At 35.3% G+C, this 15721-nt stretch overlaps 1 long non-coding RNA gene across 1 annotated transcript; it reads right to left on the minus strand.

Annotated features, from left to right (window-relative positions):
• Nucleotides 1-8835: 8835 nt before the first annotated feature.
• LOC146916275 (uncharacterized) lies at nucleotides 8836-10944 on the minus strand. The gene is made up of 2 exons (XR_015014952.1): nucleotides 10816-10944; nucleotides 8836-9062 (listed from the first exon to the last, which is right to left on the minus strand). It is a non-coding gene; the product is annotated as an uncharacterized LOC146916275 (long non-coding RNA).
• Nucleotides 10945-15721: the final 4777 nt, after the last annotated feature.

A 15721-nucleotide genomic window follows, 5' to 3' on the forward strand; every position in this document is an offset into this window, starting at 1 on the left:
TTAATTGCTTTTGTTTGTTTTTCTTTGTTTTAAGTTGTTTTGTAGGTAATTGTCCAAGTATGATTCAAGAAAAGCTGAAATATTTTGAAGCCCTGTGACCAGAAGGTTGGCACGGCCGTGCCAGGTTTTTTTTTAAGAAAATTTGAAGGCCAAAGTCCGAATGTTGGCACGGCCCGTGCCAAGGGTGGCACGGCCGTGCCCGACTCCTACCCACCTATAACTTCAATTTTTCTCTTCTTCTCCATTCATTCACAAACCACAACCCTCTTTCATCTTCTAAACCTCTCTCTAAACCTCCATAACTATCAAAAACTTACCTCAAAAAAATTTTCCAAGATATAATATACTTATTGCTTCATTTCAACACTCAATAACATATACCAGAACATTAACATTAAAATCTCCTACCTTCTTAGATAAATTGGTATGTGATATTACTCACTAAAAATGATCAATGAATAAAAAACGATCCTTAAAAGTAAATGAAGTTTATTGACAATGCATTGCAAAGATAAAGGATAACTATGTCAAGACAAAAAAATCATCCATTGACACCATTCTAATATTGAAATGAACATAACAACAACACATGACTTTTGATTAAAATTGAAGTGATAGTGAGAACAATGAATCGTCCACCTTCTTTTGTAATTCTTGTAGGAGAGCCAGGTGTAGGAAAAACTGCTGTTGAAGGTTGGCTCAAAGGATAGGTAGAGGTAAAAAAGATCATGAAAATGGTAAACAGATCTTGGAAATCTTGCTAATGCAAGGATATTTGCTTTAGATATGGGCACTTTAGTTGTTGGTACTAAGAGTAGGGGAGATTTTGAAGAGAGGTTGAAGGAAGTTTTGAAAAAAGTGGAAGAAGCTGAAGGAAATTTCATGAAATAATAAGCAAATTTCATTGTTCATCAACTTAATTCATCCTAACTGTGTTAGCTACAATAATTAATTAACTATACCTGTACTACCAATTTAGCTTGTTACAAATCTTTTTAACCGTACTGGAAAATAAAATAAGACTTAAGCATTTTCCTCCAAGAAATATAGTCATATATATATGCTCCACATTGAACTTACATTAATCTATTCACCGTAAAGTAAGGAAAATATCATTGTATGCATTGTTCTTCAGGAAGTAAAATATTCACGTATATACTAAAAAAATAAGAATTTTATTAATTTATTCAAGCATACAAACAATATAAATATTCACCGTAAATTAATATCTTTTTCTTTTTAGCATACAAACAACATATAAATACTTTACAGAATTCTAATCCAATGTCTAATTTTGAGTTGTATGGGGAAGTGCCCTTACCTTGTGTGTTTTCCGTTCTAAGCCACCATTCTAAACCGTATCAAAGCCGTTCTCATATGAAGAAGGATCGAGAGTTTCGGGATAAACCAAAATTGACAGAAACAGATACCATGAATTGCGCGATAAATTGAGAAAATTGTTTTGAGTTGGATAATTAATGAGGAGAGGGAGCCGTGAATACTTTTGAAAAGTGAGAGGCTGGTTTGTGAGAATTCTATAGGATTTCCATGCTAATAATAATGAAATAAAAGAGAGGGTGGTTGGAAAGGATGGAGGAAATCATTCAAAATAGGTAGTTGGTATCCAAAATACAAGGATCAATAAGCCTACTTTGCAACTCAGGCTACTACGGTTAGAGAGATAGAGAAAGAACTATAAACTTGGTAAACCACTCATAACATGACTATAGAGTATTTGAAGCGTGGAAGGTGAATTCCTTATATTTAGCAAGGCATACTAGGTCAACAAAACTGAACATGACTAATAAGAGAGATGTGTCCTTGACTCAGCAAACAAAAGGGAAACTCACGGTTAAATAAGTAACAATAATTTGAGTGAAAATAGGCATTGACTAAGCACAGAATAACCACATACAAAGCAATAGGAAAGATTTTTGGATAACCTTTAAAGTATCTAAAGATACACATGATTTACTATAGTTTTTCCTCATGCTACTATCTCCTTGTCAATATTATATATATTTATACATATGAGAAATTCCCATTACAGTAAGTATATTTACTAACACTTCAGATAGAAATCTAACTCGTATTTTGGTTTAAATAAAAGTAGATAGATTCAATAATTAGTAAAATTTAAATTGATTTACTATGTTAATACAGCTTTTCGACTTCTGATTTTACCCTAGAAACAGCGACACAAAAAAAAACACTTATTGTAGTAAAAATATTCTACATCATTGAAGTGAGAACATGAAACTTGAAGAGCACAATGTTGTCGGTAAATAGCGGTTTGTTCAAATTCCTCTATGCCATATCGGAGCTATAGCTGTTGTCTCACAACACTGGAAGAGGATAATAACAAATACCTATACTTGCTACAAACACGATGACTATATGATCGTATGATGGTGGTGCAAGCACGATGGTGCACCGGAAGAGAAAATGCAGTCAAGTGAGAACTAATAAATATAGGGTGAAGATGCAACCACCGATTGAAACCCTACTTTGCACATGAGAAATTAATGTGAGTTTTTCCAGCAGCTCTTATATGTAGTGACTATTGATCCTTAATTAACTATCATGGGGTGATTCTTGGAAGGATATATTGCAAATTACTTGATTAAAGTCTTCAGAATGATTTTCAGGTTCCAAGTTCAAGTTTGGAGTCATCATTTAAATGAATCTTCTACGAGTTAACTGATTGAAGGTAATTGGATAGATCAGATGTACGAACATGCATGTAAGTAAAAGAAAAGAATATTAGTGTACGAAAGGTAAATGGATATATGAAGTTGAAACTATCACCAAAGCCTACAAATGTGGCACGCAGTGGCGGATCTTGAGTAAATTTGTTGGGGGTGACAAACCACTATGAAATATATATTAAACGGTTTCAGGAAGTAGAAAAAATATTACCTGGCCTAGTGGTTTAAATTGTTTGAAAGCAGCAAGGGGGTGCAGGTTCGAATCCCCCCACAAACATGTTTTTTTTTTTTAATAAAATATGTAAGAATACAAGAGAAATATGTAAAGAGAAGATCGCGTGAGTGGTGGCACGTAACCCAAAGTTATGAAGTAAACATTAACAACGACAAACCAGAGAGGGAGGGTGAAACAACGTATTGACCAATATCTAAAGTTGTAATGTGGTAATCTCCCCATTATTCTTAAATCCAACAATGTATGTTTTCTTCATGGGATGCCTTCCACCAATCATTATGACTGAGCATTATAATCTGTGTGTTGCGAGTGCAGAAGATGCAGCAGCATGCAAATGTCATGACAAGACACACACAAGGGAGAGGTTAAACCATGTAATTAATATTTTGAAACTACATACTGATACTTACAAATTTGACACAAACTTCTATACCCTATGTTTTTCATTATCAATTAATTATTCACAATAGCCTAATGATTATGATTAAAAAAAAAAAAAGATATCCAGCCTCCATTCGAAAGAAAAAATTGGAAATAAAATTGATAGTTTAGAAATATTACATCATATTCTAAGAGAAGTATTTAAAGTTATATATACTAAATCAAATTCAACATTTTTGTAACATTACCACACAACAATTTGAATCAAACATACTGATAACAAATCTATTAATGATAATATGGAAATGATCAATATACAAAGAAACAGACAAAAGAGAAATCAGAAACTTAATTTAGTTACCTTGTCTAAGTTCTACAGTGCCTCCAAGCCAAAGGTGCGTAGTTCGCTAAGAAATATATTCGAGTTTGAAGGGTGCGACAAAAACTAATGATATACAAATACAATGTAATGTGTTTCTACTATACTTCAATATAGAGAATGCTTATCCCGCAACAAGTGGCTTGTTCGCTGTACCTCTTGTATATGTCAGCTTTGTAAAACCTTCATTTCCTTGTCACCAAAATAAGTGAAACAATGGCACCAAATAAAAAATGCAGCTGTGATAATAATCAAAGAAAACTTAAATAATCAAGCCAGTCACAATTAAATTATTGCCCTTCTTTTCTTTTTTGTCCCATTGCTGCCAATGGTTTTGTAGCTTCTTAGTCATACAAAATAAGAGAAATTCAGATTATTTTAAACATGAAATTAAGATAGCAAGATAAAGGAAATAAAGAAGCACTTTTGAGCAGACCTTATAATCAATTTAAGCCATTAAACAACTGAAAAGTGATTCAATCAAATTCATGATTTGAAAGGTTATTTTGTACTTGAAATTAGAACTCAACTCCAAACTCTTTCATAAAAGGTTTATCATTTGGAATTTAGTGTGATAAAGATGGTTCAGTTTGCTAAATTAAGCGGTAAAGTCAAATTAATTAAGAGGTTTTTGAAACCTTGTAACAGGAAATATTGTCAAAACATGTAAACTAGCCTAAAAGATAGCAAGCAGCCAAGCACAAATAAACCATTTTGTAATAGGTGTGTAGTTCATGAACCTTCATCTCAACTGTTAAGCACATATCATTATCAGTTGAGGAAGATTCAGTTGTAGATGAAATCCATTGCACTTTCTCAATGGTTATATTACCCTTAAGCTTGTTCGTAACCCTTCTAGCTCAACAGTTATATCGCATTTAAGTGAGTAAGGCTTTTTGTCACTCTCATCTGCATTAACCGGCTACAAGTGATGTACCACATCTTTCAAAGGCTTCCTCAACTTCTTCACTTAAAAGGTACTTCTAGCTCATAAAAAAAAAAACAACTATTTTACTGTTCAAGGCCCATAATAGAAGCAACTAATAGATACCAAATAATCATATACAAAAAAATTAAGGGAGGAATTTTTTTTATTCTAGACTAAAGGACCATAATCAAAGCAACTAGTAAATACCAAATAAACGTATATACAAAACCTGTCAAACCTTCCTACTTTCAAGGCAGTGACAGCAGAACCAAGGGCTAACCATCATATACTTAAAGACAGAAAGTTCCAGAAACAAACCACAAGCCATCATAGGAAAGTCATGCCATTTCTTTATATTATCAGTGTTGTCGATCGCGGATCATGAAAAAATAGCATTTTGTTCAAATTATGCTATGCTACAATGCTCTAGAATCACTAAAGCCACTATTTAACAACACTTTGTACCAAATAGCGTTCACGGGACAATAGGGACTATAGTGCCACTATAATCGCTATTTAATAACACTGCAATACCGATCTCTTAATATTGCAGTGTAAGAACAGATTCAGGCCCTGCCAAATTTTGTGCATCAGCTGAATCAATCACATAAATTAAGATCAAGACATTCAATATTTGAAAGAAGATAAAAATTGACTTTTAACCAGATACTTCTCACCTCATTTTTAGTGAATGTGATGGAATTAATGTAAGAAACAGATCAGTAATAGAAAACAATGAGTATATCATTTCTGAAAATCAAATAAAAAATACAGAAGGATAAATATCCTACTGTTCCGTGAGAGAATTGACGCTCTCTGCCGTTAACAACACATTAGACTAATACTAATTTTTTCAATAGATAAAAGGCAACAAAGTAATAAAGCCTTGTTTGTTCAAATGGAAATAGTAAACTCTTTTTTCCTCCTGGATATGGCAGCATCAGCATGAAGCAATTAAGACCTTGAAACCAAAGAGTTTGATTCCTATCGTAAAGCCTAAACATGGACTACACTCGGAGCTTTCCCTTCCCATGTAGAAGCTAGACAATAGATTGACTAGTTAGACTAAAAAAAAAGGAGAATGAAAAGGTGAGATCAGAATAAGGAATCATGTAATTACTTCACATCTATTTAAGGTAGTGCTGTTACATAGCTAACTATAACCGACAGCCGTAACTAATGAAAATAAATAATTAGCTAGAGATGTTACAATTAAGTGACTGAAGCTAAAATTGTTTGCATTAATAACAGATATAGAAATGAAATTAATATCTGGCATACATAGACAGAGTATAAAATCCAACATAACTGTTTGTTGCAGATGCAATTAACATTTAAAAGGAAGGAGATTGCTGACAGATCAAACAAAAAGCTTGCATGTGTGAACTTTCATTGACAAAAGATCTTGCACAGCACAAATAACATGAAATTCAATGAAGCCATACATACATATCCAACAGCCTCATCATTAATCAATCAGAACTAAATATTGATGATCTTTCAACGTTGAGGTTGTCCTGCTTTTAGTGTCTGTGATATTGTAGCCACATCACCCTATCAAGTGAGTTATGTTAGCATAAATGTGTTGTGTTTTTATTACTATTACTAATAAAACTGAAGCTGAGGTAGTTCTTTTAATGTGCATAGGCCAACATTTAAGGATTTAAGGGAAGCAAAGTGTTAGTATTTTAGTAGTTATAGTTTAGAGTGTAGTTGGATAGTGAAGAAGGCTTTAGTTGATAGTTGAAATATAGTAGTGTGAGGACTTGGAGCAAGAATATATTTGCTCTCCAAATTGGATTGATTGGATTATTTAGATTATTTGGATTGATTACAAATGAGTACATGCTTGCCTATTTATAGTGTGGATGTCATGTTCTAGATAGTTCTTTCTAGATTCTTCATGACATTTCATACTACATGTTTAGTATTAATTAATTCTAAAACATACTAAACTATTCTAGAGAAATCTAGACATGTACATCATTCTATAACATTCTATAGGTTACTAATGCATTCTAGAGAATTCTAGAAATATGCAGCACATTCTAACACTCCTCCTTGATGCATATTTCGGTAACTCCAAGCATAATTCGTAGTAGCTCAAATCTTGATCTAGCCAAATCCTCGATTGATAAAATGTTGATCAATTCTTGTGTACCATGCTCGAGGATGTTTATTATGCCCACTCAAAGATTTTCTTAGTCTTAGATCTTTTCCTCCATTGCCTTTGGCACATAATTCTGGTTTTGACACCACTTCATAGTTGTTAGGCTCATGTTTAGCCAAGTTGCAAGTTTCATATATATCCACCAGTGATCCCACTCTTGTTGGAGTAGATTTTAAAGAAGTTTCTTGTTGAGAATGTGAAGGTGGCGTACCTGGTTCTTTAGTTGTACCTGTTATGTCTTCTATGTTTGATTGTGGTATTGGAATGGTGATGTTGCTTCTCTCAACTTGTTCTTCATTCCAATTCCAGCTAGCATTTTCATCAACATTGACATCTCGGCTGACAATGAGCTTCTTTGTTTGTAAGTTATAGACTCTATAACCTTTTGATCGTGTGCTATATCCCAAGAATATTCCACGTATGCTCTTGTCTTCTAACTTATGTCTCTTTTGAGCAGGAACATGTATGTAGCAGATAGATCGAAAAACTCTTAGATGTTTAGCTGATGGTTTTTTGCCACACCAAGCCTCAATTGGAGTTTTGTCATTGACTGCCTTGGTTGGGCATCTGTTGAGTATGTAGACAGCAGTGTAAACTGCTTCAGCCCAAAATTTATTAGGCAGTCCTTTATCTTTTATCATCGATCGAGCCATCTCCATGACTGTGCGATTTTTCCTCTCCGACACACCATTTTGTTGTGGAGAATATGCGACTGTTAGTTGTCGCTCGATGCCCTCATCTTCACAGAACTTATCAAACTCATGGGAGTTGTATTCTTTGCCACGATCACTTCTGAGAACTTTAATACATTTTCCGCTTTGTTTTTCGACAAAGGTCTTAAACTTTTTGAATATTCCAAAAACTTCTGATTTTTCTTTCATAAAGTAGACCCAAGTCATTCTTGAAAAATCATCAATGAAGAGGATGAAATACCTATTGTTGTGGAGTGAGGGTGTCCTCATCGGTCCACAAACATCTGTGTGTATCAACTCCAACAACTCCTCAGCTCTCCAAGTTTCTCCAGTTGGAAATGTCAATCGATGTTGCTTTCCAATAAGACATCCTTCACAAGCTTCATTATTTTCCTTCAAGCGTGGGAGATCTCTCATCATATTCTTTTGATATAACATCTTCAATGCTTGAGTGTTGAAGTGACCAAATCTTCGATGCCATAGCCATGAATCATCAACTTGAACTTTGAAGGCAATGTTAGTAGTATATTTGAAGCTTATTGGAAAGATTCTATTTCTTTTTTCCATTTTTATTTTGGCTATCTCTTGCCTTTTTTGATTGTTGTCATATATTAAGCATGTGTCTCCTTCAAAGTGTATAATATATCCTTTCTCCATCATTTGACCAATACTCAAAAGATTTTCTTTAAGATTAGGGACTAGTAAGACATCATTGATGAACCTCGTACCTTTCTTAGTTTCCACCATCACAGTGCCTTTGCCTTTAGATTCCACGACTGAGTTGTTTCCCAGGCGAACCTTTACTTTGACAGAGTAATCAATATCCTTGAAGATGCTCTCATCTCTGGCCATGTGATTGCTGCAACCACTATCCAAGTACCAATTTCTACTCAATTCATCATTGGAATCTTGTGTAGCATAAAAAAGATGTTGGTCATAGTCACTTTGGCCCTTCTCACACTCATGGTCTTCAACGAAGTTTGCTTGATGCTTATTTTTGCTGCAGCAGTCCTTCTCCACATGTCCGAATTTCTTACAGTATCCACATTGTGGTTTTCCGCGCCATCGACAATATTTCTCGGCATGATTGGTCCTCTTGCATATGCCACATGGAGGATAATCATCTTGATTTTTCTTTGAGAAATTTCAAGAAAAATCTTTGTTTCTAGAGTTTTCTCCATTTTTCTTGTTTCCTCCAAATCCTTTATTTTGAGACCGTAATTTAAGCTTTGATTGAAAGGCATTTTCAATTGTCTCATCGTCATGCCTACTCAATCTTTGCTCATAAGCTTCTAGTGAGCCTATTAATTGTAACACCCATACTAGACGTATCTAAAAAGTCTAGCATGTGCGTTAGATTAGTACTGGATACATTAAAATTTACAACAAAACAACTACGAATGAATATATATGTATACAACCAATTGCGTTCGTACATAATAATACAACTCAACTTTTCTAAAGTATAAAGAATGCGTCCTTGCATAACCACCTCATCCTGCAGCGGTACGAACGAACACTTGTCGCATCATCCATTCGGCTACTAGCTTGCTAATCCAACCTGTTTATCTGAAACAAATAAGGATTGGGATGAGACATAATGTCTCAGTGAGTTCCCATAAATCCTAGGCTATAGGTAACCTCAGGGGAAACCTACAGTCACCACGTGTCTAAAATACAACCTGACGGTTGATTATACGTGTGTGGGGACTTGCATACTTAGACGGTCGTGCATACTAGGGCCGTCGTAGTCTTATCTCACTTGTTATAGGCTTCACTTCCTATACGTGTCATGGCGGTCAAGGGGAATCTAAAACCGCAATGCCAAGAATACGCTCTACGTATTGAGGCCTAAGCATACTATAATCATGACACAATTCTAAACCGGACGATTAGGGGGAACCTAAGATCGTCATCGGTATATCTTTCTCTATTCTTGCTCTATGCATAACTATGTTGTATCTAACAACATATTCTATCTTGCTATCATGCTAGTTTTGATGATCTACGTCTATGTTCTACTATTCTTGACGATCTACGTCAAGGCTCTACTAATTCTTGACGATCTACGTCAAGGCTCTATGACATAACATAAATATATCTAATAAATATGCATAGTCAAGTTCATTCATAAAGTTAGCGTTTAACAAACAATTATTATTTGAGTTCATTTTACGGAAAGCCCCGAGTGGAGTAACCCCGAGCGCAATCCCTATCTATCCGATGGAAACCTATCTAAGGTATAACCAACGGCACTCCTGCAGTGACGTGCGGGATCCTTACGGCTAACCCCGTTTCACCTAATGGAAACCCCTTGCACCAACCTAGTGTGTATACAAGAGACACGACCACTACATCTTTCTTACTAAGTGACATGTGGGTTCCTTACGGCTAACCCCGTTTCACCTAATGGAAACCCCTTGAGCCATCCTAGTGTGGACACAAGAGACATGGCACCTTAACTTTAAAGTCTTGGTCTATATATATGCATGAGTATTAAATCTATGCTAGCTATCTCTTTTACCTCGGATGCCTATACGATCCAACTAGAGGTAAACTATATGCTTGTTTAACTTGCTATGTGAAGAGATGTCTAATCAATTCACGTCTTGCCATACTCGTATGGCTCTCTAGTTTCTATACGAAGAGAATACTCTATATCTCTTCGCCTCTAGTCAAGCATACCACTCATGCCTAGCATTCTATTCTTTACCAACTATTCTAGTTCTTGACAAGCTATGTCAAGGCTCTATTTTCATCCCATGCCTAGTTCTTTGCTACCCGAGTAACTCGGCTAAACTCTCTTGAATCACTCTTGCCATTCATGTTAAGATTGCCATGATTTTCATTTCTAGAATCGTTTGATGTTATGTGCATTGCCTAGATGTTGTTTTGGTGTTATAAAGTTGTAAAACATCGAAAGAAAGGCTTCAGAATGCACCACCGACCCTAAAATTGGCCAACAGGCCAAAATCATATTGGCAAGGTCAGAGGCCTGCGCTATTAGCGCACCTGGGGCGTGGCCTGCCTGGTGAATTTCGCTATTAGTGTAGATTTCGCTAATAGCGTAGTTCTTCGGGTCTGTGGTACCAAATTTCCAGTTTTGACCCAAAACTTGTTCAGTTTGATCCTGCAATGCACCATAATCATCCAACAACATATATATATACATTTATAAACATATTTCATGGCAATTTAACATCTAATCAACAAGAATTTATCAAAAGAGTATTAGGGTTCTAATCCCCTCATAAACATGAATCAGTCCTTTAAACATGGAATTGCACAACCCAAAGGGTGGTAATCTATCTATGGAACTCACCTAACATGATCCTTGCAATTTCCAAGCATCAACCCTAGCTTTGCTTCATGCTTGATCTATAGCCCTTTCCTCCAAACCTTGCTTTAATCTCTTCCTCCACTTGTTTCTTGGTTGCTAAGCTATCCAAACCATACTTGATCATGTACTGAAGGAAGATTGGATGTCTTGGAGTGGAGAGGGATGCGAAATTCTAGAGAGAAGGAGGAGAGAAATATTTTCCCAAAAACCTAGAGAGAGAAAGTGAAGTGGGAAATGAAGAAAAATGGCCCTTGTGGCCTTATATAGTCACTTGCGACATTTTACCACTTTGCCCTTCGCCTTAGTCGTGTTTACCTGACACTGACACATAAGCCCATGCTTGACTAATATTTCATAAAAATATCTTCCGTCGTACTTGACGTTCTATAACACTTAATCTCTGATATCTAGCTCATACCTGACTTATGCCATTAATAGACATTTCCATGATCATTTGTCCTCTGACGCGTCTAATGGGTAATATTCCGTTACTGTTAAGCGGGATATTACACTCTACTCCCCTTGAAAAAATTTCGTCCTCGAAATTTAGAAATCATCTACAATCATCGCAACTAAAATCTGTCTCCTTTGGTTTTTGTTGTACAATATCTGATCAAAACCACTCTAGGAAGGTTGAAGAATACTTTTCTCAATAAAGCATGCAATTTATCCTCTTTCTTATTCTGTATATGATTGAATATGGTCTCTTCAATCTTACTATCTTTATCAAAATCACAGAACTGTCTGAGAACATAGTGATTAAAACTAACTTTTGTTATAAGAGGATTGCTTATCTCGGATCTATTCCTTCTCTGCTTAGCATGAACTCTGCATCTACGTAACTTTTCTCTATCTGAATCACTCAGGATTTGCCTTTAAACTAGAGTTCTACTGATATCCAGGTTTGCCCTGCAGTGCTTACGTGTATCTAACACATCTTCCATGTATACATCTTATCATGCATACATAATCTGTTTTACCGCACATTGCGATTTATGCTTCTTACTGTTGCTACTTATCTTGATGATTCTACTCATCTCTAATCATAGTCTTATGAAACCTTTCTATCTCTTCATAATCTCCCTGTACTGCAATTCATGGGTAACTTGTCTAGCTTGGCATGAAGAAGTGAACTCAACTACACTGATTCATCTGACAATCTATTAACCTGTCTGGCGGTTCACATTGTTTTATCTTGGTTTTTCGGGTGTCAAACATTGATTACGTTTGAACCTTTTTAACCTTTGATATCTAATTTTTTCTTGGGAAGGGAAAAATAAGCAAAACCCTTGAGAATCGAGGTCTGGGAGTTGTTTTCGCTACGGGAAGGTGTTAGGCACCCATAACGACTATAGTATCCTATAGGAACCGTCTTCATTTTCTACGCGCGCGCTTTATTTTTAAATGCTATTTTGAAAGATGATATTAAGCCTAAAGGTTTTCTAAGTGAAGAATTGGAGGGAGAAGAATGTGTTTGAATTTTTATTTTATTTGAATTGAAGGAATTTTGGTTCCTTGCCTACGTACCCGTTTAAGGGATCAAATCCACCGTAGTTCTTCTCAAAAATGTTTTTGTTTTTGTTGGTTGATTTTAAGTTTGAAAATTGGAATTTTGAAGAATGAGAGAGAGAGGCCTCAAGGGCATAAGATTGTGAAATTGTGAGGTTGAATTAGTTATTTTGCAAAAGGAGTCTAGTATGATTAATTTTCATTGAAATTTGATTAAGAAAATGAAAAGAAAATCAATGGGATTTTGATCCCAAGGTTTATTAAGAAAATGATTTGAGTGAAGTTGTTTAAGTTTTTTGGAAAATTGATTTTTCTAAGTGTAAATCCTAAACATTCATCTAAACATACAATCCTAAACATACATCTAAACATGCATATCCTAGCTATATACCTAAAGTGATGTGTGTGCATGTGTCGGTGCTTGTGTCGGTGTACATTATTAGAGTCCATTGTCCATATTACATCCTTCACCTACATACACACTACTTCCTTGTGAGAACTTAATCCCACACAAATGAATTAAAAGCAAAAGAAATGTAAAGAAATGGGATGAGAAAGTGTGAGAGAGAGTATGCTTATGATGTATGAAACATGAAACACAAGAAAATGGTTAGTAGCACATGATAATATGGAGAAAAAATAAGGCAAGAAAAATACTATAATAAAAGCATGGAACCTAACACAAAATAAACCAAAACAAAGTGCAAAATATGACTAAAAATTCACCCATGAAATACAAGCATCACATAGCTCATAACTCTCATAGTCCCATGCATTTTTTAAAGGTTTATACTCAGTTCTTAAGATGAGAGTTAAAGCCACATGGTGAACCCTATATTTTCAAGTGAACTTAGGCACATTTGCACTATTTATTCACAAACATGACTTGTAAACCAAGCAATTAAGCAAAATTCACACACATGCAGCAAAATCAAATACAAACAGTAGCAATAAACTCACAAAATTCAAGTGATATGTACCACAAACAACTATCAAGAAATTAAAATGGAATTAGGTGTTTTTTATAGGAATTTTCACATCAATTCAAGAAATAAAGCAAAAAATGTACTAATATTTTTACCAAGACTTTCAGTAAACAAATTGCATAAAAACATTACAAATTTAAGAAGAAACATACACAAATTTTTATAGAATTTTCTAGACAAGTTTGAGCATGACCAGAGGTGTAAAAAGCCAAAACAGAGTGTAAAATAGCAAGAAACTAGCAAGGAAACGAAATCCAGCAAACACAGGCCCAAGCCCAAGGATTTGAGTTGGATCTGGGTGATCCAACTACTTCGTAGCCCTCAGATCAACCCAGCTCCTTCTCAAACCCTAAATCCAAGGGTTGAGAGTGCGTGGCACATGATAAACATGGTAAGGTGCACGGAAACACAAGATCTTGGACGTACATGTCATTGGAAAGCAGATCCAACGGTGAGAAAAAGACGAGAAGACGGTTTGGGGAGCGAACCAGGTTGGTTCAGGTGAACCGGTCTGGTTCACTCCCTATAAAAGTTTAGGAGCCGGTTTATTTTCATTTCAAACCATTTTTCTCTTTCTTCTCTTCATATCTCTCTCATTCTCTCTTCTCTCCGACATGAAACCCTAACGGCGCCATTAAATCAAGAGGACGGTGATGAACACCTTGTAAACCTTCTAGAACGACGGAATCGTCGTCTTCTCCGATGAGAACGACGGATTCCGTTCAATCTTTTTGTATATTCTTCGAAAATCAAGGCTTAATTGGTGTTCTCACCGTTCGTCAATTCGAAACCCTAATCTGTATCATTTTTCATGCTGACTGCAAATTCACACCTAATTTTACAAAATAAACGGTGATTCATTGCAGATCTATGTTTTAGGGTTTCGAACTTCGAATCTTTTCAAGCTTTTTCAGTTTTTCGAATGAACATGTCTTAGGACTTGTTGATCTATCTTGTTTCACCGTTTATTTTGATTGTGGATCCTTCGATGATGATTTGAACACAAAAGTGAGAGGGATTCGTATGCTTACCTGATTTCGAATGAAAATTCGAGTGAGAAGACGATGAAAACTTCCTCGGATTCTCCCTAAGCTTCTGGTAAGTGCCTCGACGTTGTTCGTCTTCTTCCTCTCTGATTCACTTCGAATTCAATCCTTCTTCTTCTCTTCTCTCACTGTCTTCTTCCTGTGATCACCTTAGGGTTTGAATTGCAGGGAGAGGACGATGATTCGATGATGAATCTTCGTTGAAGATATCTGAGAATCGAAATGATTCTCAATCAATTGAGAAATTGAAGCTGTTTGATTCGTCTTTTGTGGAATTTGTTGTTGAACTGCGTGTTCGATGATGAATTTTGGTACGAATTTTGTGTTGGATAGTGTTGCTGGAAAACGGTTAGGGTTTAGAAAGGGGATGAATGTTCTTGAATATTCATCTTCTTTTCTTTGAATTCGTTGGGTTTGATCTTGGATGATTCTGGAAAGAGAGAAAGAAAAGTGTTTTTGGTGATGTGGCCCTCAATTTTGCTGAGTTGTTGCGTTGTGAATGGGACTGACCCTGACTTGCCCAGTGAGGTGGCCTTTTATAGGCTGACACATGGCCTTCTGGACCAATAGCTTGCTGCCACGTATGCTTGGACTTTGTAACAAACTCTTGGGACCAATCTGCAATTTTTTAAGACTTTGGGACTCTTCTGCAAAATATAACAAATGAAGGACCAAACTGCAAAAACAATAAAGGACTTTAAAAGGACTGAAATGCAATTGACCAAAAATAAAAGGACTAGGGTGCAAAAAATAAAAGGACTAAAATGTAATAAAAATAAAATTGGTAAAAAAAGTTTAATTTGAAAACAACGTAAAGTGAAACCCATAAAAAACAACAAATGGACTAAAACGAACCAATTACTTAAATGAGGTACTTTAAAGTAACCTCTCTCTGTCGAAATTTCGTGTGAAATGACCAAAATGCCCCTAGGGACTAAAACGATCTAAAATGACTCAGATGCAATTTTAAAAAATGGATTTTTAACAAGGGAATTGAAGAAAGAGTTTATTTAAACTAAATGAAAAGACTCAGAGACAATTTTTAGAATTTAAACAGAGTTTTAACACATGAAAAGACTAAAATGCCCCTAAGGGCTAAACTGACTCAAAATGACTTCAAATGCAATTTTTGAAATGGATTTTGACATAGAATTGAAATGAAGACTTATTCAAACTATTTGAAAGGACTCAAACAATTTTTAAAAAACTGAAAGAAATTTTAACATAGGAAATGACTAAAATGCCCTTTTATGTGAATTTTGCAAGTAATATTGAAATAAAATGCAGAGAAAGATGTAATTGATCAGAGACAAATCAAATGACTTGAAATGCAAGAAAAGAAGAGTT

Source organism: Medicago sativa, chromosome 6 (genome assembly GCF_051527215.1).
Source record: "Medicago sativa cultivar Bolivia chromosome 6, Bolivia_mono, whole genome shotgun sequence".
NCBI classification, from domain to species: Eukaryota; Viridiplantae; Streptophyta; class Magnoliopsida; order Fabales; family Fabaceae; genus Medicago; species Medicago sativa.